Source organism: Dreissena polymorpha, chromosome 5 (assembly GCF_020536995.1).
Source record: "Dreissena polymorpha isolate Duluth1 chromosome 5, UMN_Dpol_1.0, whole genome shotgun sequence".
In the NCBI taxonomy this organism is placed as follows: Eukaryota; Metazoa; Mollusca; class Bivalvia; order Myida; family Dreissenidae; genus Dreissena; species Dreissena polymorpha.
This window is the reverse complement of record NC_068359.1, coordinates 102486474-102512833: the sequence shown is the minus strand read 5'-3', so window position 1 is coordinate 102512833 and position 26360 is coordinate 102486474. Positions and strand designations below refer to the sequence as shown.

The 26360-nt window shown below is 34.0% G+C and overlaps 5 non-coding genes across 5 annotated transcripts; all 5 read right to left on the bottom strand.

Annotated features, from left to right (window-relative positions):
* Positions 1–10268: 10268 nt before the first annotated feature.
* Positions 10269–10340, bottom strand: Trnag-ucc (transfer RNA glycine (anticodon UCC)). Its single transcript has one exon. It is a non-coding gene; the product is annotated as a tRNA-Gly (tRNA).
* Positions 10341–12143: 1803 nt separating this feature from the next.
* On the bottom strand, positions 12144–12215 carry Trnag-ucc (transfer RNA glycine (anticodon UCC)). The gene has a single exon. It is a non-coding gene; the product is annotated as a tRNA-Gly (tRNA).
* A 3472-nt stretch (positions 12216–15687) lies between these two features.
* On the bottom strand, positions 15688–15759 carry Trnag-ucc (transfer RNA glycine (anticodon UCC)). The gene has a single exon. It is a non-coding gene; the product is annotated as a tRNA-Gly (tRNA).
* Positions 15760–22718: 6959 nt separating this feature from the next.
* On the bottom strand, positions 22719–22790 carry Trnag-ucc (transfer RNA glycine (anticodon UCC)). Its single transcript has one exon. It is a non-coding gene; the product is annotated as a tRNA-Gly (tRNA).
* Positions 22791–24585: 1795 nt separating this feature from the next.
* Positions 24586–24657, bottom strand: Trnag-ucc (transfer RNA glycine (anticodon UCC)). Its single transcript has one exon. It is a non-coding gene; the product is annotated as a tRNA-Gly (tRNA).
* Positions 24658–26360: the final 1703 nt, after the last annotated feature.

The following is a 26360-nucleotide window of genomic DNA, read 5'->3' as shown; positions in this document are numbered from 1 at the left end:
CTTCTTTAAAATCGGTGAATTGATTCAGTTGGTCGGCAAGTTTTGTGTACAACATTTTTATAATTCTACAGTAAAATGATTAAGAAAAAACTTATATTGCACCACATAAAATGCTATAAAACTATCATATTGAAGTACACATATAAACTTTATTATAGATGGGTAGGTATTTCGTGTCAGTCTCTTTCACATTATGAAAGAGCTGTTTGTCATTTGGAAGTCATGTTATGCTGTTTAAAGTACATATAGATGCATAACTTAATTTAGATTAAGCAAAATAAAACACTAGGTATTTGCCAAGATTCATAAGAGTCAAATATATACGAGAAGCAAGAGCGTAATCGTGCGCAGCGAGACTTGCTCGTATAGAATTGAACCTCTTATGGCTTTCTTTCGAAATAATTTCATGTCTCCGAACTAATATGCAATACGCCCGTTTTTTTTTTAATATGCAGATTAATGCTTCGTTTTAGATCCATAACTCATGAACGCCTCAATATTTTCAAAAATTAACACCGGATTAATGTTCACCGACATTTTTTTCATACAGATTTGATATAAATATTATAGAGTTGAACAAAAAAATACATTAAGCCCTGTTTTCCCGGCACACGCGCTGGACATACACCTTAAAAAAACGCTATACAAATTCCAGTACCTGTGCACTTCATAGATTGTAAACAATGACGGTTGAAATCCGAACGTGGGAATTTTTCTGGTAACCAAGAGCCACGTCAACGTTCATGAACCCTTTCATTCATAAATGTATATATGCGTCGGGTTTCAAAACCAGCATCACCGGATGTAAAATCTGTTTTTGACCTGCATATTATCCGCTGCTGTGTGCACCCGCCAATTAGTTTAAAATGGATTCCGAACCGGTAAGTAGTTAACATAATATCAGAACATAATATCCCTTCCAAAAAGGGCGCTGTGTTGCTTAATAGTACATTTATATTGCAAAAAGTGAAGCTCCCCACGTATAGTGTCGCAGTTTATAACAATACAAGTTATGTTTCATCTTTTGTAATGTAGCTTGAGGTTTCGTATCTTTGAAAAGTATGAAAGAGGTATACATTCAAACAGAGGAAACGTTCTTTTAAACATTCATATCAATGGTAAATTCATTCACGACAGAAAGTTCGTGTATTTGAAAGTCATGTCCCGAAATGTGTTTAAAAGGAAGTCAGTTCCAAAAAGAGGGGTTAAACCAATAGGTTTTAACAATATATTTGTTATACTAGTAAGAGATAAAACAGCGTCGGGAAAATGAAATAATCATGGTTTTAGTTATATTTTACCGTACATGTGCATCAATACTGTGTATTAGAAGAGAAAATGATATTTGCACATCCCATTTCTCGAACGTCACGTAAGGAGACAACAGAATTGTGAACGGTTTTCCTTCATTAGCTTTTTTATCCTAACGTCTACGATCTTGAAACAAAAAACGAGGGATGCACGAACACCGGAGAGCCGAAAGGGCGTATTCATTCAATAGAAATATAAATATTAACTGGCTTACCGGGTGAAAATATCCGCTACTCCTTCACGAAAAACACTAAAACGACGCCATCTTTGAAGTTTTGCAACAACTTTCTCACTTAAACGCGATAAGCTCCCATATACGCAGGCCCCCCCCCCTGAATTAATTCCATTTGAATTTCCTGCGAATATATCTATTCATACGACACACGAACACCATAATATCGTTTCGGGAAATTAAAATGGAAAAACAACTAGCATTTTGTATATACAAACATCTATTTGACCAGACCACGTCTTGCGTTGAAAATTCGGAAATTGCCATAAGGAACACTGCTTTTTAATTGGTAAAGTTTTTTTACGAAATAGTGTACGAAATTGTCGTTGATTTTGAGTAGAAATGTTACTTTAAAGACTTAACTCTGAAAACTCATTGTGCCACGACCAGCTGAAACTATGCGCATCTCCTCTTGATATTTAGCCAATATAAATTCATCGGTCACATATGTTATATTTTGTGAATTAAATTCACAAAATAAAACATGCAAAAAATCTGCCTTAAAAGTTGTTTTCTAAACTATAAAGTTACACAGGCTGCCCTATAAGTATATGCACCAGGTAAGGAAAAAGACTTAAACATCACCTTTAAAAAAATGTTGGTGAACTTGTTGGATAGCTTCTCATTCTTGATAACGAAGACATATCTCATATAAAGGAAAAAATGAAATTTATTGTTTTAAGTCATTGATGATAAAAGCTTAAGAACCTCTCTTTAAAGGTGCTGTTTTACATTTTTTCTTTAAAGGTACATTATCTAATATGGTTTTATTTGACAAATCAAAATCGCATTAACAGAAGCATTACCAGCTGCCCAACAGATGTAAAGGTCCAATGATTATTATATACGGCACTGACCAGTACGTCCAAAACAATATGAACCATACAGTATAGGACCCATATACTTGGGCACACATATCCCAGATAGAAGGCCTGAAGCAGCGCTGGGTAGAGCAGCCAGATGTGTTAACCAATTATCAAACGATAACGGAATTTTTACGACTTTGTTGCAGACGACTTAATAAAGTGATATTATGGGCATCTAACAGTTTATAGGTGTCTATCACAACCGTTGTTTATTTTTGGTGTTTTCAGTTCATATACACTTATATTTGTTAATGCAGCATCAACATACTAAAACAATATCACGGAAAGAGAAAAATAATGCATTTGAATATCAATTTTACAACTGATCCCGCATGTACAACGTGAACCTAAATTTAGTTTTAGTGCAGATTCGTTTATACGACACAAAGACACCATCTTGTTTTACGGATCATTTCGGCTTACAGGACTGGGTGGGTCACGTAAGTTATATAATACAAAATATATTTTTATAAACAACTGGTAGCAAGATGAGTTGATTATTGGTCAGTAACCACATTTTAACTTACTCTTTTGACCTGTTAATTCTTTTCAGCTCAATTCAACAGTGAAAATGCCCATAATATCACTTTAAATCATTGTGATAAAAGGAGAAAATGTTCAAATGAGCAATTTCTCCTGTTATCACAATAATTTCTACCCTATCTACTTCATAACTTCAAAATAAATCGCAAACTAAATTGCCGTCTGCAAACTCTTTGAATTTGGAAAGGTCCAAAATGTGTCGTTTGGTAAAGAGTTAAAGGCGACTATATGGAACGTTGAGATATAACAATTTATAATTTCTAGAGCAGGGTTCCCCCTGCGTCGACTTGTTTTCATCTTAGAACTGTCTTGTTAGCCTACAAATGCTCTGGACAGAGTCATGTTTAAGGGTTACTGCCTGTTTACATGCCCATACACACACGTGACGTCACGAGCTTAAAGGGATCTTTTCACGGTTTGGTAAATTTACAAAATTGAAAAAAGTTGTTTCAGATTCGCAAATTTTCTGTTAAGTTATGATATGTGTGAGGAAACAGTATTACTGAACATTTGTCATGGTCTAATATAGCCATTATATGCATCTTTTGACGATTAAAAAAACTAAAAATTATAAAGCGTTGCAACGCGAAACGATTGAATAATTTGGAAAGTTCTGTTGTTGTCATTTAAATTAGTGAAACTACGAAGATTGCTTATATAACGTATAAAATACGTATCTTATGTATGATTGGCAGGATGGCTCAGTTGGCTTATGCGAGTTTACTTCAGGATTCCGGGGGTCACTGGTTCGAGACCTGCTACGGGCTACTTTTTTCCTTTTTCAAATTTTATTTTTGATTTTTTACTGGAGCTTTTAAAATTTAATGTTTACATTTATCAATATAAAGCATTTAATGACACACTTCAAAGCATGCCAAAATCTGTGAAAAGGCCCCTTTAAAGATAGGTTTGATCTATATGCAGAATCTGTGATAAGAAATCGTAAATGTATCATACATTGCAATCAAATTCATTTTGAGTCCAACGTCATTTTGCGTGTCATAAATTTTGGATCAGTTTTTCCATGACCTTTATTAATCAAGGTTGACGATTGACCAATGAAAATAGAGGTTACATTTTGTAACAAAAAGGTCGGATAGCATCAAAACAAATAAGTCAACACAAAAAATATTATCTGGATTTCGGTTACTTTTCTTGTAATTTAGGGCCAATTAAAGATGATGACAAGTAAAATAATATTAAGGAGTGGGAAGAGCAATGGCGGCGAAATTTTAAATATGTCGAGATCCAAGGATGAAAGTCACGAAATGAAGTTGAGCAAAAAGAAAACGGACATTTATTCGTCATTATTGTAAGCTGTGCGATTGTAATTTGTTTGTAGCGGATTCAAGAAACTGCGCAGCTGCTATTTTAGTGCTTAAAAATCTATAAGGTTTTAATCTTTCTATTTGAGTAAATGAGAATTGTGTGTGCCAGTTGGATATCAGTTCAACCTAAGTGAACTCCAAGGTTCAAATTTCAAGTCGAATGCATTTATTTGTATCTCCCTAAGGAAAGGATTTACTTTATAGGGTAAATTATTCCCTTAGGTAGATAAAAACAAATTCAAATCCTTTCCCAAGGTAGATACAAACAAATGCACATCCTTTCCTTAGGTAGATAAAAACAAATGCATTTTGTCTCTGCAACTGACAATAATTTGACTTTTCTCTAAAATAATACTTTACCTAACTTTTTTTCCTAAATGCATAAATATATTGACTTGATGTTTGGTGCGTGCCAGGAATTTCACATTTAATTTGCTGCTGTGCGGCTCCGAAGAGCAATAGGGGGCATTGTGTTTCACAAAGACAGCTCTTGTTCCTAAAGCTTCATTCCAACTTAATGATTCTGCTATACGTGAATATTTGAAAGTTATTTATTTTTTGGCTTAAAGCATCTTATGCAGACACACAATCGAATGTATTGAAATAATAAGTTTACGCTAACGTGTATACATTTGTTGGTGTCCTCGAAGCAATAAGTAAATAAAGAGTATTGTGCTGGCACAGATTAGCACTTAAAAGCAGAATCTTCTACAACTATTTTAAAATAGTATTTTGAATCAATGTTTTATTATAGTTTTACAGAGATCAAGAGTAACTTGATAAAACAGCTGCACACATCCGTTTGAAATAAATACCGAGTTGTTAGAATCTTCTGCATACTCGCTGTATTATGTAATGATTATTAATGTTTAACATAATTTGGACTAATAACTATTTTATGTTTAGGTTATTTAATGATATGTATCGAACAATGCCACGTTCAGACGAGGAGGGAAAGTTCAGTATGGAATTAAGAAAACATCGACTAACTTGAGACTGTAATGAGCAAAAACACAATTTTGATAAAAAGTAGCTTGCTTTTCGTTCGTTCACACACCGCTATAATGGCAAGCGTTCGACGCATAATCCCAAGTAACTAGGTTTCTCATGAGAACCTAGGTTCTCGCTTGTAGATTGCACATGGCTTCCAGAACCCACGTTTTCAAATGAGAACCAAGGTTCTCATTTGAAAACCAAGGGTCTGGTAAGAACCTTGGTTCTCAGAATGAGAACCTAGGTTCTCATAAAAAACCTAGTTTCTTGGGATTATGCTTCGAACTGCTTGCCATAATCCGTGGTTTTCATTTGGGAACTATAGTTCTAATGAGAACCTAGGTTTCCAGAATTACGCGTCTTTAATACTAAATCCATTTGGGAACAATAGGTTCTCATGAGAACCTAGGCAGAATTACGCGTCTTTAATACTAAATCCGTGGTTTTCATTTGGGAACCATAGGTTCTCATGAGAACCTAGGTTTCCAGAATTACGCGTCGGATGGCGTAAACTTGCTCGATTGGAATACGGGACACATATTATTCAGGGCACAGGATCAATGGGGTTCACACATGATTACACACGGGCTGGACAGAAAGAAAACACGCCGTTAAAAACGTTATTTTTGCAGATATCTCAAGTTATTGAAATATGTTTTCAAAGTCTTAAGTGCATAAGTTTTTCTTGCAGTGTGTGCCGATATCTTAAGATTGAATAATACATGATTACACATTATCAATAGAGGTTAAACTTCTATTTATACCATAATGATTGCTTAAATGTATCACAGACATACTTAAAATAGAAAACTAAAAAATGGCCCTGAATATCTAAAACTCATTTAATGCGGTAACAATGAATTATGTAACGATTGATCTGAATTTGTTTTAATTTTTAGTCTCAATATAATATTTACAATTAAAGATGTATTTCATAAACAGTTTAATTTTTTATGCATGTGTTCAGACCAATGTAGACCGATTTCTTTACTAATTTAATTTCCCAAGAACACCCCTGCACGGAAAACGTCGTATATATGAACAAGAGGCGGTAACCGACGGCTTATGCCTGTTGTAAAATCCCAAGAAACCAGGTTTTTTCGCGAGAGCCTATGTTTTCATGAGAAACTAGGTTTATGAAATTCCAAGAAACCAGGTTTTTCATGAGAAACAATGTTTTTCATGAGAACCTATGTTTTCATGAGAAACTAGGTTTATGAAATCCCAAGAAACCAGGTTTTTCATGAGAACCTATGCTATCATGAGAAACTAGGTTCTCATGAGAAACTAGGTTTATGAAATCCCAAGAAACCAGGTTTTTCATTAGAACCTATGTTCTCATGTCAAATTAGTTTTTTATGAGAACCTAGGTTTTCATGAGAACCTAGGTTCTCATTTGAAAACCTTTGTTTACGCTAGAGAACCTAGGTTCTCATGATAAACTAGGTTTTTTATGAGAACCTAGGTTCTCATAGGCACATAGAACCTAGGTTCTCATGAGAAACTAGGTTTTTTATGAGAACCTAGGTTCTCATTCTGAGAACTTAAAGGGGCCTTTTCACAGATTTTGGCATTTTTTTTAACTTATTCATTAAATGCTTTATATTGATAAATGTAAACATTGGATCATAAAAGCTCCAGTAAAAAATCAAGAAAAATAATAAACAAAGGAAAAGAACATTGCCCGGAGCAGGTTTCGAACCAGTGACCCCTGGAGTCCTGCCAGAGTCCTGAAGTAAAAACGCTTTAGCCTACTGAGCTATTCCGCCGAGTACACATTCTTGACGTATTTTATACCTTATATAAGCAATCTTCGTAGTTTCACAAAATTTAACGACAAAAACAGAACTCTCCAAATTATTCAATCGTTTCGCGTTGCAACGCTTTATAATTTTTAGGTTTTAAAATCGTCAAAAGATGCATATAATGGCTATATTAGAGCATGGTTAATGTTCAGTATTACTGTTTCCTCACAAATATCATAACTATAACGAAAACTTACGAATCTGAAACAACTTTTTTCAATTTTGTCAATTTACCAAAGCGTGAAAAGATCCCTTTAAGTTCTCGTTTGATATCCAAGGTTTTCACAAGAACCTAGGTTCTCGATAGCTTTTCGCGTCGTTCTCTCGGATATCCTCAGTTTTCATGAGAACCCGAGATTTCATTTGGGAACCATAGTTCTCATGAGAACATAGGTTCTCATTCTGAGAACCTAGGTTTTCATGAGTAACCTAGTTTCTTGGGATTATTCGACGAACCGCTTGCCATACCGCTTCAAATTGACCTTTTGAATTACTTCGGCATGAATGTACATCACATTGACTCAAGAGTGTCCACTTTATTTGTTACTGGTTATTGTTTCTGCATAAATTCGATACCAGTCTCGCAAGAGTGAATAATTTACAGCTTGTTATATAATCTCACATACCTCCCACTCGAACATGTAAATATATATAATACATAATGTTTATATATTATATGTTCAAACATCAACCAGATAAAATTTATAAATTTTCTAACAAGCAAAAAACACGTGCGTTAGCCGGGAATCGAACCCGAACCGACTGCTTGGAAGTCATCCATGCTAACATTAACAATCACCAACGCCCTTAGCGAAATTGGTAGTACATGTACACGTTTATCTATTTCGTGCACACGGTACATATAAAGCGCAGTGAACGTTTTCACTTCCAATCGAAAATTGTTAAATTTCCCATGGTCGAATTTCCGGTACGCACGCAGTAACGATAGCGTCATTAGTCGAATTTCACACCTTAAGTTTGTTTAAACTCTTTATAAATCTTGCTTTATAAATCATTGAAAAGAAAGCAAACCCAGTTGGAACTCATGTAAATACATAAGAAGAGTTATCGTGAAGAGTTATCTCGCCCAAGTTTATATAAAGTGTGTATTAAAAGAATGTGAAATTTCGATCATTTTCAGCAAAATTTGGCTGAGGTTTGTTTAAAATCGCGATGGATCAATAACAGACTAAAACGTATAATGCCACGTCATAAGCAGATGCATTCTTATGATATTAGAATGTATAGAATGCATGACTGTGTTTGTATTGTATTGAATCTAGAAACAATAAGACAGATACACGTATACCGGTATGCGCTATCATAAGTTACTCAATGTCAAACTATCATAACGCCCCAACCATGCTAACCTTTACACCACCAACGCCTTTAGCTCACATGGTAGTGCACATTTATATATTTCGTGCACACGTTACATGTAAAGCATAGTGAACGTTTTCACTTAATTAATTTCATTGTTAAATTTCCCATTGTTGAATTACCGGTACGCATGCAGTAACGTAGCGACATTACTCGCATTTCACACCTTAAGCTGGTTAAAACTCTTTATAAATCATTGAAAGGAAAGCAAACCAAGTTAGAACTCATGTCCCGGTAAATACATTAGAAGAGTTATCTAGAAGAGTTATCTAGCCCAAGTTAAATTAAGTGTGTGTTAAAAGAAAGTGAACTTTCGATCATTTTCAGCAAAATTTGCCTAAATTTTTCTAAATTCGCGGTGAATCAATTTCATACTAACACGTATATTAATGAATGCCACGTCATAAGCCTATGATATTAGAATGTATAGAATGCATGACTGTGCTATTTATTTTGTATTGAATCTAGAAACAATAGGACATAAACAAGTACATATGTATACAGGTATGCGCTATCGTAATTTACTGAATGTCAAACTATCATTTTCATTATTTATAATTATCTATTTCCCATGAACGTTCTGGATTTTTCTTAAAGCTTAATTCCAACCTAATGATTGTGCTAAACGTGAAAATTTGAAAGTTATATATTTTAGGCTGAAAGCATCTTATGCAGACACACAATCGAATGTTATGAAATAACAAAACTATTGCCAAGCAATATAATACTCCAACCGGTGAAACAACACCATTTTCAGCAATATTTCTAGTCGTGTTGGTGCAATAGCAACCAGAATTCTTGACGTAGGAACAAAGTGAAATGACGTGCATACTCTCCATATTGCCATCTATCAAATGTTTCAAGCTTCATGACAAAATAATTATGAAGTACGTTTAAAGTGATCGCAGGATCCACCATTTTCAGCAATATTTCTAGTCTATTTGTAGCCATAGCAACCAGAATTCTTGTCGTAAGAACAAAATGAAATGAAGTGCATAATCTCCATATTGCTATCTGTCCATGTTTCAAGTTTTATGAAAAAATATGAAGAACTTTTAAAGTTATCGAAGGATCCAGAAAAGTGTGACAGACTGACTGACAGACTGACAGAGCGCAAACCATAAGTCCACTCCGGTTTTACCGATAGGGGACAGTAAGTTTATGCTAACGTGAATACATTTTTTGGTGTCGTCGAAGTAATAAGTAAAGCTGATGTAAACTAAAGATATTATGCTGGCACAAATTCGCACTTCAAAGCAGAATCTTCCAGAACTGTTTTGTTTGAAAACCTTTTTTTGAATCAATTTTTCATTACAGTTTTAAAGAGATAAAGAGTAACTTGATAAAATAGCTGCACACATCTGCTCGAAGTAAATAACGAACCGTTAGAATCTTGTGCATACTCGCTTTGTTTTGTATGGATCAATGATAATTAATGTTAAACATAACTTGGACATACAACTTGTTTATGTTTAATTTATTTAATGTTATGTGTCGAACAAGGCCGCGTTCAGCCGAGGAGGGAAAGTTCAGTATGGAATTAAGAAAACACGAACTTAAATGAGACTGTAATGAGCAAAAACATAATTTTATTACAAAAAGCTTGCTTTTTGTTCTTTCACAGGCACGTCTTCGATTATTTTTAATCGGTTATTATTTCCGCATAAATTCGTTACCACTCCCGCAATACTGTATAATTTATAGCTTGTTATTTAGTGTCAATACTTTCCACTCGAACATGTAAATATATATAATACATCTGGTTTATATCAACTACATGAATAAATCACATTTCTATCAATAAAAAACGTGCGTTAGCCGGGAATCGAACCCGGATCGACTGCTTGGAAGGCAACCATGCTAACATTTACACCACCAACGCCCTTACCTGACATGGTAGTACATGTTTATATATTTTTTGCACACGTGACATATAAAGCACAGTGAACGTTTTCACTTCCAATCAAAAATTGTCAAATATCCCATGGTTGAATAACCGGTACGCATGCAGTAACGTAGCGACATGAGTCGCATTTCACACCTTCAGCTGGTTAAAACTCTTTATAAATCATTGAAAGGAAAGCAAAACAAGTTTGAACTCATGTCCCGGTAAATACATAAGAAGAGTTATCTAGAAGAGTTATGTAGTCCAAGTTAAATTAAGTGTGTGTTAAAAGAAAGTGAACTTTCGATCATTTTCAGCAAAATTTGCCTAAAGTTTTCTAAATTCGCGGTGAATCAATTTCATACTAACACGTATATTAATGAATGCCACGTCATAAGCATATGATATTAGAATGTATAGAATGCATGACTGTGCTATTTATTTTGTATTGAATCTAGAAACAATAGGACATAAACAAGTACATATGTATACAGGTATGCGCTATCGTAATTTACTGAATGTCAAACTATCATTTTCATTATTTATAATTATCTATTTCCCATGAACGTTCTGGATTTTTCTTAAAGCTTAATTCCAACCTTATGATTGTGCTAAACGTGAAAATTTGAAAGTTATATATTTTTGGCTGAAAGCATCTTATGCAGACACACAATCGAATGTTATGAAATAACAAAACTATTGCCAAGCAATATAATACTCCAACCCTTGAAACAACACCATTTTCAGCAATATTTCTAGTCGTTTTGGTGCAATAGCAACCAGAATTCTTGACGTAGGAACAAAGTGAAATGATGTGCATACTCTCCATATTGCCGTCTATCAAATGGTTCAAGCTTCATGACAAAATAATTATGAAGAACGTTTAAAGTGATCGCAGGATCCACCATTTTCAGCAATATTTCTAGTCTATTTGTAGTCATAGCAACCAGAATTCTTGTCGTAAGAACAAAATGAAATGAAGTGCATAATCTCCATATTGCTATCTGTCCATGTTTCAAGTTTTATGAAAAAATATGAAGAACTTTTAAAGTTATCGAAGGATCCAGAAAAGTGTGACAGACTGACTGACAGACTGACAGAGCGCAAACCATAAGTCCACTCCGGTTTTACCGATAGGGGACAGTAAGTTTATGCTAACGTGAATACATTTTTTGGTGTCGTCGAAGTAATAAGTAAAGCTGATGTAAACTAAAGATATTATGCTGGCACAAATTCGCACTTCAAAGCAGAATCTTCCAGAACTGTTTTGTTTGAAAACCTTTTTTTGAATCAATTTTTCATTACAGTTTTAAAGAGATAAAGAGTAACTTGATAAAATAGCTGCACACATCTGCTCGAAGTAAATAACGAACCGTTAGAATCTTGTGCATACTCGCTTTGTTTTGTATGGATCAATGATAATTAATGTTAAACATAACTTGGACATACAACTTGTTTATGTTTAATTTATTTAATGTTATGTGTCGAACAAGGCCGCGTTCAGCCGAGGAGGGAAAGTTCAGTATGGAATTAAGAAAACACGAACTTAAATGAGACTGTAATGAGCAAAAACATAATTTTATTACAAAAAGCTTGCTTTTTGTTCTTTCACAGGCACGTCTTCGATTATTTTTAATCGGTTATTATTTCCGCATAAATTCGTTACCACTCCCGCAATACTGTATAATTTATAGCTTGTTATTTAGTGTCAATACTTTCCACTCGAACATGTAAATATATATAATACATCTGGTTTATATCAACTACATGAATAAATCAACTTTCTAACAATAAAAAACGTGCGTTAGCCGGGAATCAAACCCGGATATACTGCTTGGAAGGCAACCATGCTAACCTTTACACCACCAACGCCCTTACGTCACGGATAATACATAAGAAGAGTTATATAGAAGAGTTATGTAGTCCAAGTTAAATTAAGTGTGTGTTAAAAGAAAGTGAACTTTCGATCATTTTCAGCAAAATTTGACTAAAGCTTTCTTAATTCGCGGTGAATCAATTTCATACTAACACGTATATTAATGAATGCCACGCCATAAGCATATGATATTAAAATGTATTAGAATGTATAGAATGCATAACTGTGCTATTTATTTTGTATTTAATCTAGAAACAATAGGACATAAACAAGTACATATGTATACAGGTATGCGTTATCGTAATTTACTGAATGTCAAACTATCATTTTCATTATTTATAATTATCTATTTCCCATGAACGTTCTGGATTTTTCTTAAAGCTTAATTCCAACCTAATGATTGTGCTAAACGTGAAAATTTGAAAGTTATATATTTTTGGCTGAAAGCATCTTATGCAGACACACAATCGAATGTTATGAAATAACAAAACTATTGCCAAGCAATATAATACTCCAACCGGTGAAACAACACCATTTTCAGCAATATTTCTAGTCGTTTTGGTGTAATAGCAACCAGAATTCTTGACGTAGGAACAAAGTGAAATGACGTGCATACTCTCCATATTGCCATCTATCAAATGTTTCAAGCTTCATGACAAAATAATTATGAAGAACGTTTAAAGTGATCGCAGGATCCACCATTTTCAGTAATATTTCTAGTCTATTTGTAGCCATAGCAACCAGAATTCTTGTCGTAAGAACAAAATGAAATGAAGTGCATAATCTCCATATTGCTATCTGTCCATGTTTCAAGTTTTATGAAAAAATATGAAGAACTTTTAAAGTTATCGAAGGATCCAGAAAAGTGTGACAGACTGACTGACAGACTGACAGAGCGCAAACCATAAGTACCCTCCGGTTTCACCGATAGGGGACAATAAGTTTATGCTAACGTGAATACATTTTTTGGTGTTGTCGAAGTAATAAGTAAAGCTGATGTAAACTAAAGATATTATGCTGGCACAGATTCGCACTTCAAAGCAGAATCTTCCAGAACTGTTTTGTTTGAAAACCATTTTTTGAATAAATGTTTCATTACAGTTTTAAAGAGATAAAGAGTAACTTGATAAAATAGCTGCACACATCTGCTCGAAGTAAATAACGAACCATTAGAATCTTGTGCATACTCGCTTTGTTTTGTATGGATCAATGATAATTAATGTTAAACATAACTTGGACATACAACTTGTTTATGTTTGATTTATTTAATGTTATGTGTCGAACAAGGCCGCGTTCAGCCGAGGAGGGAAAGTTCAGTATGGAATTAAGAAAACACGAACTTAAATGAGACTGTAATGAGCAAAAACATAATTTTATTACAAAAAACTTGCTTTTTGTTCTTTCACAGGCACCTCTTCGAATTTTTTAATTGGTTATTATTTCCGCATAAATTCGTTACCACTCTCGCAATACTGAATAATTTATAGCTTGTTATTTAGTGTCAATACTTTCCACTCGAACATGTAAATATATATATAATACATCTCGTTTATATCAACTACATGAATAAATCAACTTTCTATCAATAAAAAACGTGCGTTAGCCGGGAATCGAACCCGGATCGACTGCTTGGAAGGCAACCATGCTAACCAATAAACCACCAACGCCCTTACCTGACATGGTAGTACACGTTTATATATTTTTTGCACACGTGACATATAAAGCACAGTGAACGTTTTCACTTCCAATCGAAAATTGTCAAATATCCCATGGTTGAATAACCGGTACGCATGCAGTAACGTAGCGACATGAGTCGCATTTCACACCTTCAGCTGGTTAAAACACTTTATAAATCATTGAAAGGAAAGCAAAACAAGTTTGAACTCATGTCCCGGTAAAAACATAAGAAGAGTTATCTAGAAGAGTTATGTAGTCCAAGTTAAATTAAGTGTGTGTTAAAAGAAAGTGAACTTTCGATCATTTTCAGCAAAATTTGCCTAAAGTTTTCTAAATTCGCGGTGAATCAATTTCATACTAACACGTATATTAATGAATGACACGTCATAAGCATATGATATTAGAATGTATAGAATGCATGACTGTGCTATTTATTTTGTATTGAATCTAGAAACAATAGGACATAAACAAGTACATATGTATACAGGTATGCGCTATCGTAATTTACTGAATGTCAAACTATCATTTTCATTATTTATAAATATCTATTTCCCATGAACGTTCTGGATTTTTCTTAAAGCTTAATTCCAACCTAATGATTGTGCTAAACGTGAAAATTTGAAAGTTATATATTTTTGGCTGAAAGCATCTTATGCAGACACACAATCGAATGTTATGAAATAACAAAACTATTGCCAAGCAATATAATACTCCAACCCTTGAAACAACACCATTTTCAGCAATATTTCTAGTTTTGGTGCAATAGCAACCAGAATTCTTGACGTAGGAACAAAGTGAAATGACGTGCATACTCTCCATATTGCCATCTATCAAATGTTTCAAGCTTCATGACAAAATAATTATGAAGAACGTTTAAAGTGATCGCAGGATCCACCATTTTCAGCAATATTTCTAGTCTATTTGTAGCCATAGCAACCAGAATTCTTGTCGTAAGAACAAAATGAAATGAAGTGCATAATCTCCATATTGCTATCTGTCCATGTTTCAAGTTTTATGAAAAAATATGAAGAACTTTTAAAGTTATATCGAAGGATCCAGAAAAGTGTGACAGACTGACTGACAGACTGACAGAGCGCAAAACCATAAGTCCCCTCCGGTTTCACCGATAGGGGACAATAAGTTTATGCTAACGTGAATACATTTTTTGGTGTCGTCGAAGTAATAAGTAAAGCTGATGTAAACTAAAGATATTATGCTGGCACAGATTCGCACTTCAAAGCAGAATCTTCCAGAACTGTTTTGTTTGAAAACTTTTTTTGAATCAATTTTTCATTACAGTTTTAAAGAGATAAAGAGTAACTTGATAAAATAGCTGCACACATCTGCTCGAAGTAAATAACGAACCGTTAGAATCTTGTGCATACTCGCTTTGTTTTGTATGGATCAATGATAATTAATGTTAAACATAACTTGGACATACAACTTGTTTATGTTTGATTTATTTAATGTTATGTGTCGAACAAGGCCGCGTTCAGCCGAGGAGGGAAAGTTCAGTATGGAATTAAGAAATCACGAACTTAAATGAGACTGTAATGAGCAAAAACATAATTTTATTACAAAAAGCTTGCTTTTTGTTCTTTCACAGGCACCTCTTCGAATTTTTTAATTGGTTATTATTTCCGCATAAATTCGTTACCACTCTCGCAATACTGAATAATTTATAGCTTGTTATTTAGTGTCAATACTTTCCACTCGAACATGTTAATATATATAATACATCTGGTTTATATCAACTACATGAATAAATCACATTTCTATCAATAAAAAACGTGCGTTAGCCGGGAATCGAACCCGGATCGACTGCTTGGAAGGCAACCATGCTAACCTTTACACCACCAACGCCCTTACGTCACATTGTAGTACACGTTTATATATTTTTGCACACGTTACATATAAAGCACAGTGAACGTTTTCACTTCCAATCGAAAATTGTCAAATATCCCATGGTTTAATTACCGGTACGCATGCAGTAACGTAGCGACATGAGTCGCATTTCACACTTTTAGCTGGTTAAAACTCTTTATAAATCATTGAAAGGAAAGCAAAACAAGTTTGAACTCATGTCCCGGTTAATATATAAGAAGAGTTATCTAGAAGAGTTATGTAGTCCAAGTTAAATTAAGTGTGTGTTAAAAGAAAGTGAACTTTCGATCATTTTCAGCAAAATTTGCCTAAAGTTTTCTAAATTCGCGGTGAATCAATTTCATACTAACACGTATATTAATGAATGACACGTCATAAGCATATGATATTAGAATGTATAGAATGCATGACTGTGCTATTTATTTTGTATTGAATCTAGAAACAATAGGACATAAACAAGTACATATGTATACAGGTATGCGCTATCGTAATTTACTGAATGTCAAACTACCATTTTCATTATTTATAATTATCTATTTCCCATGAACGTTCTGGATTTTTCTTAAAGCTTAATTCCAACCTAATGATTTTGCTAAACGTGAAAATTTGAAAGTTATATATTTTTGGCTGAAAGCATCTTATGCAGACACACAATCGAATGTTATGAAATAACAAAACTATTGCCAAGCAATATAATACTCCAACCGGTGAAACAACACCATTTTCAGCAAGATTTCTAGTCGTTTTGGTGCAATAGCAACCAGAATTCTTGACGTAGGAACAAAGTGAAATGACGTGCATACTCTCCATATTGCCATCTATCAAATGTTTCAAGCTTCATGACAAAATAATTATGAAGAACGTTTAAAGTGATCGCAGGATCCACCATTTTCGGCAATATTTCTAGTCTATTTGTAGTCATAGCAACAAGAATTCTTGTCGTAAGAACAAAATGAAATGAAGTGCATAATCTCCATATTGCTATCTGTCCATGTTTCAAGTTTTATGAAAAAATATGAATAACTTTTAAAGTTATCGAAGGATCCAGAAAAGTGTGACAGACTGACTGACAGACTGACAGAGCGCTAACCATAAGTCCCCTCCGGTTTCACCGATAGGGGACAATAAGTTTATGCTAACGTGAATACATTTGTTGGTGTCGTCGAAGTAATAAGTAAAGCTGATGTAAACTAAAGATATTATGCTGGCACAGAATCGCACTTCAAAGCAGAATCTTCCAGAACTGTTTTGTTTGAAAACCTTTTTTTGAATCAATGTTTCATTACAGTTTTAAAGAGATAATGAGTAATTTGATAAAATAGCTGCACACATCTGCTCGAAGTAAATAACGAACCGTTAGAATCTTGTGCATACTCGCTTTGTTTTGTATGGATCAATGATAATTAATGTTAAACATAACTCGGACATACAACTTGTTTATGTTTAATTTATTTAATGTTATGTGTCGAACAAGGCCGCGTTCAGCCGAGGAGGGAAAGTTCAGTATGGAATTAAGAAAACACGAACTTAAATGAGACTGTAATGAGCCAAAACATAATTTTATTACAAAAAGCTTGCTTTTTGTTCTTTCACAGGCACATCTTCGATTTTTTTTAATCGGTTATTATTTCCGCATAAATTCGTTACCACTCTCGCAATACTGTATAATTTATAGCTTGTTATTTAGTGTTAATACTTTCCACTCGAACATGTAAATATATATATATATAACATCTCGTTTATATCAACTACATGAATAAATCAACTTTCTAACAATAAAAATCGTGCTTTAGCCGGGAATCAAACCCGGATCGACTGCTTGGAAGGCAACCATGCTAACCTTTACACCACCATTGCCCTTACGTCACGGATAATACATAAGAAGAGTTATATAGAAGAGTTATGTAGTCCAAGTTAAATTAAGTGTGTGTTAAAAGAAAGTGAACTTTCGATCATTTTCAGCAAAATTTGACTAAAGTTTTCTTAATTCGCGGTGAATCAATTTCATACTAACACGTATATTAATGAATGCCACGCCATTGGCATATGATATTAGAATGTATTAGAATGTATAGAATGCATAACTGTGCTATTTATTTTGTATTTAATCTAGAAACAATAGGACATAAACAAGTACATATGTATACAGGTATGCGTTATCGTAATTTACTGAATGTCAAACTATCATTTTCATTATTTATAATTATCTATTTCCCATGAACGTTCTGGATTTTTCTTAAAGCTTAATTCCAACCTAATGATTGTGCTAAACGTGAAAATTTGAAAGTTATATATTTTTGGCTGAAAGCATCTTATGCAGACACACAATCGAATGTTATGAAATAACAAAACTATTGCCAAGCAATATAATACTCCAACCGGTGAAACAACACCATTTTCAGCAAGATTTCTAGTCGTTTTGGTGCAATAGCAACCAGAATTCTTGACGTAGGAACAAAGTGAAATGACGTGCATACTCTCCATATTGCCATCTATCAAATGTTTCAAGCTTCATGACAAAATAATTATGAAGAACGTTTAAAGTGATCGCAGGATCCACCATTTTCAGCAATATTTCTAGTCTATTTGTAGCCATAGCAACCAGAATTCTTGTCGTAAGAACAAAATGAAATGAAGTGCATAATCTCCATATTGCTATCTGTCCATGTTTCAAGTTTTATGAAAAAATATGAAGAACTTTTAAAGTTATCGAAGGATCCAGAAAAGTGTGACAGACTGACTGACAGACTGACAGAGCGCAAACCATAAGTCCCCTCCGGTTTCACCGATAGGGGACAATAAGTTTATGCTAACGTGAATACATTTTTTGGTGTCGTCGAAGTAATAAGTAAAGCAGATGTAAACTAAAGATATTATGCTGGCACAGATTCGCACTTCAAAGCAGAATCTTCCAGAACTGTTTTGTTTGAAAACCTTTTTTTGAATCAATGTTTCATTACAGTTTTAAAGAGATAAAGAGTAACTTAATAAAATAGCTGCACACATCTGCTCGAAGTAAATAACGAACCGTTAGAATCTTGTGCATACTCGCTTTGTTTTGTATGGATCAATGATAATTAATGTTAAACATAACTTGGACATACAACTTGTTTATGTTTGATTTATTTAATGTTATGTGTCGAACAAGGCCGCGTTCAGCCGAGGAGGGAAAGTTCAGTATGGAATTAAGAAAACACGAACTTAAATGAGACTGTAATGAGCAAAAACATAATTTTATTACACAAAGCTTGCTTTTTGTTCTTTCACAGGCACCTCTTCGAATTTTTTAATTGGTTATTATTTCCGCATAAATTCGTTACCACTCTCGCAATACTGAATAATTTATAGCTTGTTATTTAGTGTCAATACTTTCCACTCGAACATGTAAATATATATAATACATCTGGTTTATATCAACTACATGAATAAATCAACTTTCTATCAATAAAAAACGTGCGTTAGCCGGGAATCGAACCCGGATCGACTGCTTGGAAGGCAACCATGCTAACCTATAAACCACCAACGCCCTTACCTGACATGGTAGTACACGTTTATATATTTTTTGCACACGTGACATATAAAGCACAGTGAACGTTTTCACTTCCAATCGAAAATTGTCAAATATCCCATGGTTGAATAACCGGTACGCATGCAGTAACGTAGCGACATGAGTCGCATTTCACACCTTCAGCTGGTTAAAACTCTTTATAAATCATTGAAAGGAAAGCAAAACAAGTTTGAACTCATGTCCCGGTAAATACATAAGAAGAGTTATCTAGAAGAGTTATGTAGTCCAAGTTAAATTAAGTGTGTGTTAAAAGAAAGTGAACTTTCGATCATTTTCAGCAAAATTTGCCTAAAGTTTTCTAAATTCGCGGTGAATCAATTTCATACTAACACGTATATTAATGAATGACACGTCATAAGCATATGATATTAGAATGTATAGAATGCATGACTGTGCTATTTATTTTGTATTGAATCTAGAAACAATAGGACATAAACAAGTACATATGTATACAGGTATGCGCTATCGTAATTTACTGAATGTCAAACTATCATTTTCATTATTTATAATTATCTATTTCCCATGAACGTTCTGGATTTTTCTTAAAGCTTAATTCCAACCTAATGATTGTGCTAAACGTGAAAATTTGAAAGTTATATATTTTTGGCTGAAAGGATCTTATGCAGACACACAATCGAATGTTATGAAATAACAAAACTATTGCCAAGCTATATAATACTCCAACCGGTGAAACAACACCATTTTCAGCAATATTTCTAGTCGTTTTGGTGCAATAGCAACCAGAATTCTTGACGTAGGAACAAAGTGAAATGACGTGCATACTCTCCATATTGCCATCTATCAAATGTTTCAAGCTTCATGACAAAATAATTATGAAGAACGTTTAAAGTGATCGCAGGATCCACCATTTTCAGCAGTATTTCTAGTCTATTTGTAGCCATAGCAACCAGAATTCTTGTCGTAAGAACAAAATGAAATGAAGTGCATAATCTCCATATTGCTATCTGTCCATGTTTCAAGTTTTATGACAAAATATGAAGATCTTTTAAAGTTATCGAAGGATCCAGAAAAGTGTGACAGACTGACTGACAGACTGACAGAGCGCAAACCATAAGTCCCCTCCGGTTTCACCGATAGGGGACAATAAGTTAATGCTAACGCGAATACATTTGCTGGTGTCGTCGAAGTAATAAGTAAAGCTGATGTAAACTAAAGATATTACGCTGGCACAGATTCGCACTTCAAAGCAGAATCTTCCAGAACTGTTTTGTTTGAAAACCTTTTTTTTAATCAATGTTTCATTACAGTTTTAAAGAGATAAAGAGTAACTTGATAAAATAGCTGCACACATCTGCTCGAAGTAAATAACGAACCGTTAGAATCTTGTGCATACTCGCTTTGTTTTGTATGGATCATTCATAATTAATGTTTAACATAACTTGGACATACAACTTGTTTATGTTTAATTTATTTAATGTTATGTGTCGAACAAGGCCGCGTTCAGCCGAGGGGGGAAAGTTCAGTATGGAATTAAGAAAACACGAACTTAAATGAGACTGTAACGAGCAAAAACATAATTTTATTACAAAAAGCTTGCTTTTTGTTCTTTCACAGGCACCTCTTCGAATTTGTTTAATTGGTTATTATTTCCGCATAAATTCGCTACCACTCTCGCAATACTGTATAATTTATAGCTTGTTATTTAGTGTCAATACTTTCCACTCGAACATGTAAATATATATAATTCATCTGGTTTATATCAACTACATGAATAAATCAACTTTCTAACAATAAAAAACGTGCGTTAGCCGGGAATCGAACCCGGATCGACTGCTTGGAAGGCAACCATGCTAACCTTTACACCACCTACGCCATTACGTCACAGTACACGTTTATATATTTTTTGCACACGTAACATATAAAGCACAGTGAACGTTTTCACTTCCAATCGAAAATTGTCAAATATCCCATGGTTGAATTACCGGTACGCATGCAGTAACGTAGCGACATGAGTCGCATTTCACACCTTTAGTTGGTTAAAACTCTTTATAAATCATTGAAAGGAAAGCAAAACAAGTTTGAACTCATGTCCCGGTATATACATAAGAAGAGTTATCTAGAAGAGTTATGTAGTCCAAGTTAAATTAAGTGTGTGTTAAAAGAAAGTGAACTTTCGATTATTTTCAGCAAAATTTGCCTAAAGTTTTCTAAATTCGCGGTGAATCAATTTCATACTAACACGTATATTAATGAATGCCACGTCATAAGCATATGATATTAGAATGTATAGAATGCATGGCTGTGCTATTTATTTTGTATTGAATCTAGAAACAATAGGACATAAACAAGTACATATGTATACAGGTATGCGCTATCGTAATTTACTGAATGTCAAACTATCATTTTCATTATTTATAATTATCTATTTCCCATGAACGTTCTGGATTTTTCTTAAAGCTTAATTCCAACCTAATGATTGTGCTAAACGTGAAAATTTGAAAGTTATATATTTTTGGCTGAAAGCATCTTATGCAGACACACAATCGAATGTTATGAAATAACAAAACTATTGCCAAGCTATATAATACTCCAACCGGTGAAACAACACCATTTTCAGCAAGATTTCTAGTCGTTTTGGTGCAATAGCAACCAGAATTCTTGACGTAGGAACAAAGTGAAATGACGTGCATACTCTCCATATTGCCATCTATCAAATGTTTCAAGCTTCATGACAAAATAATTATGAAGAACGTTTAAAGTGATCGCAGGATCCACCATTTTCAGCAGTATTTCTAGTCTATTTGTAGCCATAGCAACCAGAATTCTTGTCGTAAGAACAAAATGAAATGAAGTGCATAATCTCCATATTGCTATCTGTCCATGTTTCAAGTTTTATGACAAAATATGAAGAACTTTTAAAGTTATCGAAGGATCCAGAAAAGTGTGACAGACTGACTGACAGACTGACAGAGCGCAAACCATAAGTCCCCTCCGGTTTCACCGATAGGGGACAATAAGTTTATGCTAACGCGAATACATTTGCTGGTGTCGTCGAAGTAATAAGTAAAGCTGATGTAAACTAAAGATATTATGCTGGCACAGATTCGCACTTCAAAGAAGAACCTTCCAGAACTGTTTTGTTTGAAAACCTTTTTTTGAATCAATGTTTCATTACAGTTTTAAAGAGATAAAGAGTAACTTGATAAAATAGCTGCACACATCTGCTCGAAGTAAATAACGAACCGTTAGAATCTTGTGCATACTCGCTTTGTTTTGTATGGATCAATAATAATTAATGTTTAACATAACTTGGACATTGAATACTTTCCACTCGAACATGTAAATATATATAATACATCTGGTTTATATCAACTACATGAATAAATCAACTTTCTAACAATAAAAATCGTGCGTTAGCCGGGAATCGAACCCGGATCGACTGCTTGGAAGGCAACCATGCTAACCTTTACACCACCAACGCCCTTACGTCACATTGTAGTACACGTTTATATATTTTTTGCACACGTTACATATAAAGCACAGTGAACGTTTTCACTTACAATCGAAAATCATCAAATATCCCATGGTTTAATTACCGGTACGCATGCAGTAACTTAGCGACATGAGTCGCATTTCACACCTTTAGTTGGTTAAAACTCTTTATAAATCATTGAAAGGAAAGCAAAACAAGTTTGAACTCATGTCCCGGTATATACATAAGAAGAGTTATGTAGAAGAGTTATGTAGTCCAAGTTAAATTAAGTGTGTGTTAAAAGAAAGTGAACTTTCGATCATTTTCAGCAAAATTTGCCTAAAGTTTTCTAAATTCGCGGTGAATCAATTTCATACTAACACGTATATTAATGAATGCCACGTCATAAGCATATGATATTAGAATGTATAGAATGCATGACTGTGCTATTTATTTTGTATTGAATCTAGAAACAATAGGACATAAACAAGTACATATGTATACAGGTATGCGCTATCGTAATTTACTGAATGTCAAACTATCATTTTCATTATTTATAATTATCTATTTCCCATGAACGTTCTGGATTTTTCTTAAAGCTTAATTGCAACCTAATGATTGTGCTAAACGTGAAAATTTGAAAGTTATATATTTTTGGCTGAAAGGATCTTATGCAGACACACAATCGAATGTTATGAAATAACAAAACTATTGCCAAGCTATATAATACTCCAACCGGTGAAACAACACCATTTTAAGCAATATTTCTAGTCGTTTTGGTGCAATAGCAAACAGAATTCTTGACGTAGGAACAAAGTGAAATGACGTGCATACTCTCCATATTGCCATCTATCAAATGTTTCAAGCTTCATGACAAAATAATTATGAAGAACGTTTAAAGTGATCGCAGGATCCACCGTTTTCAGCAATATTTCTAGTCTATTTGTAGCCATAGCAACCAGAATTCTTGTCGTAAGAACAAAATGAAATGAAGTGCATAATCTCCATATTGCTATCTGTCCATGTTTCAAGTTTTATGACAAAATATGAAGAACTTTTAAAGTTATCGAAGGATCCAGAAAAGTGTGACAGACTGACTGACAGACTGACAGAGCGCAAACCATAAGTCCTCTCCGGTTTCACCGATAGGGGACAATAAGTTTATGCTAACGCGAATACATTTGCTGGTGTCGTCGAAGTAATAAGTAAAGCTGATGTAAACTAAAGATATTTTGCTGGCACAGATTCGCACTTCAAAGCAGAATCTTCCAGAATTGTTTTGTTTGAAAACCTTTTTTTGAATCATTACAGTTTTAAAGAGATAAAGAGTAACTTGATAAAATAGCTGCACACATCTGCTCGAAGTAAATAACGAACCGTTAGAATCTTGTGCATACTCGCTTTGTTTTGTATGGATCAATAATAATTAATGTTTAACATAACTTGGACTTCCAACTTGTTTATGTTTAATTTATTTAATGTTATGTGTCGAACAAGGCCGCGTTCAGCCGAGGGGGGAAAGTTCAGTATAGAATTAAGAAAACAGGAACTTAAATGAGACTGTAACGAGCAAAAACATAATTTTATTACAAAAAGCTTGCTTTTTGTTCTTTCACAGGCACCTCTTCGAATTTGTTTAATTGGTTATAATTTCCCCCTAAATTCGCTACCACTCTAGCAATACTGAATAATTTATAGCTTATTATTTAGTGTCAATACTTTCCACTCGAACATGTAAATATATATAATACATCTGGTTTATATCAACTACATGAATAAATCAACTTTCTAACAATAAAAACCGTGCGTTAGCCGGGAATCGAACCCGGATCGACTGCTTGGAAGGCAACCATGCTAACCTTTACACCACCAACGCCCTTACGTCAAATTGTAGTACACGTTTATATATTTTTTGCACACGTTACATATAAAGCACAGTGAACGTTTTCACCTACAATCGAAAATTGTCAAATATCCCATGGTTGAATTACCGGTACGCATGCAGTAACGTAGCGACATGAGTCGAATGTCACACCTTTAGTTGGTTAAAGCTCTTTATAAATCATTGAAAGGAAAGCAAAACAAGTTTGAACTCATGTCCCGGTATATACATAAGAACTTCTGAGAAGAGTTATCTAGAAGAGTTATGTAGTCCAAGTTAAATTAAGTGTGTGTTAAAAGAAAGTGAACTTTCGATCATTTTCAGCAAAATTTGCCTAAAGTTGTCTAAATTCGCGGTGAATCAATTTCATACTAACACGTATATTAATGAATGACACGTCATAAGCATATGATATTATAATGTATAGAATGCATGACTGTGCTATTTATTTTGTATTGAATCTAGAAAATTAGGACATAAACAAGTACATATGTATACAGGTATGCGCTATCGTAATTTACTGAATGTCAAACTATCATTTTCATTATTTATAATTATCTATTTCCCATGAACGTTCTGGATTTTTCTTTAAGCTTAATTCCAACCTAATGATTGTGCTAAACGTGAAAATTTGAAAGTTATATATTTTTGGCTGAAAGCATCTTATGCAGACACACAATCGAATGTTATGAAATAACAAAACTATTGCCAAGCTATATAATACTCCAACCGGTGAAACAACACCATTTTCAGCAATATTTCTAGTCGTTTTGGTGCAATAGCAACCAGAATTCTTGACGTAGGAACAAAGTGAAATGACGTGCATACTCTCCATATTGCCATCTATCAAATGTTTCAAGCTTCATGACAAAATAATTATGAAGAACGTTTAAAGTGATCGCAGGATCCACCATTTTCAGCAGTATTTCTAGTCTATTTGTAGCCATAGCAACCAGAATTCTTGTCGTAAGAACAAAATGAAATGAAGTGCATAATCTCCATATTGCTATCTGTCCATGTTTCAAGTTTTATGACAAAATATGAAGATCTTTTAAAGTTATCGAAGGATCCAGAAAAGTGTGACAGACTGACTGACAGACTGACAGAGCGCAAACCATAAGTCCCCTCCGGTTTCACCGATAGGGGACAATAAGTTATGCTAACGCGAATACATTTGCTGGTGTCGTCGAAGTAATAAGTAAAGCTGATGTAAACTAAAGATATTACGCTGGCACAGATTCGCACTTCAAAGCAGAATCTTCCAGAACTGTTTTGTTTGAAAACCTTTTTTTAATCAATGTTTCATTACAGTTTTAAAGAGATAAAGAGTAACTTGATAAAATAGCTGCACACATCTGCTCGAAGTAAATAACGAACCGTTAGAATCTTGTGCATACTCGCTTTGTTTTGTATGGATCATTCATAATTAATGTTTAACATAACTTGGACATACAACTTGTTTATGTTTAATTTATTTAATGTTATGTGTCGAACAAGGCCGCGTTCAGCCGAGGGGGGAAAGTTCAGTATGGAATTAAGAAAACACGAACTTAAATGAGACTGTAACGAGCAAAAACATAATTTAATTACAAAAAGCTTGCTTTTTGTTCTTTCACAGGCACCTCTTCGAATTTGTTTAATTGGTTATTATTTCCGCATAAATTCGCTACCACTCTCGCAATACTGTATAATTTATA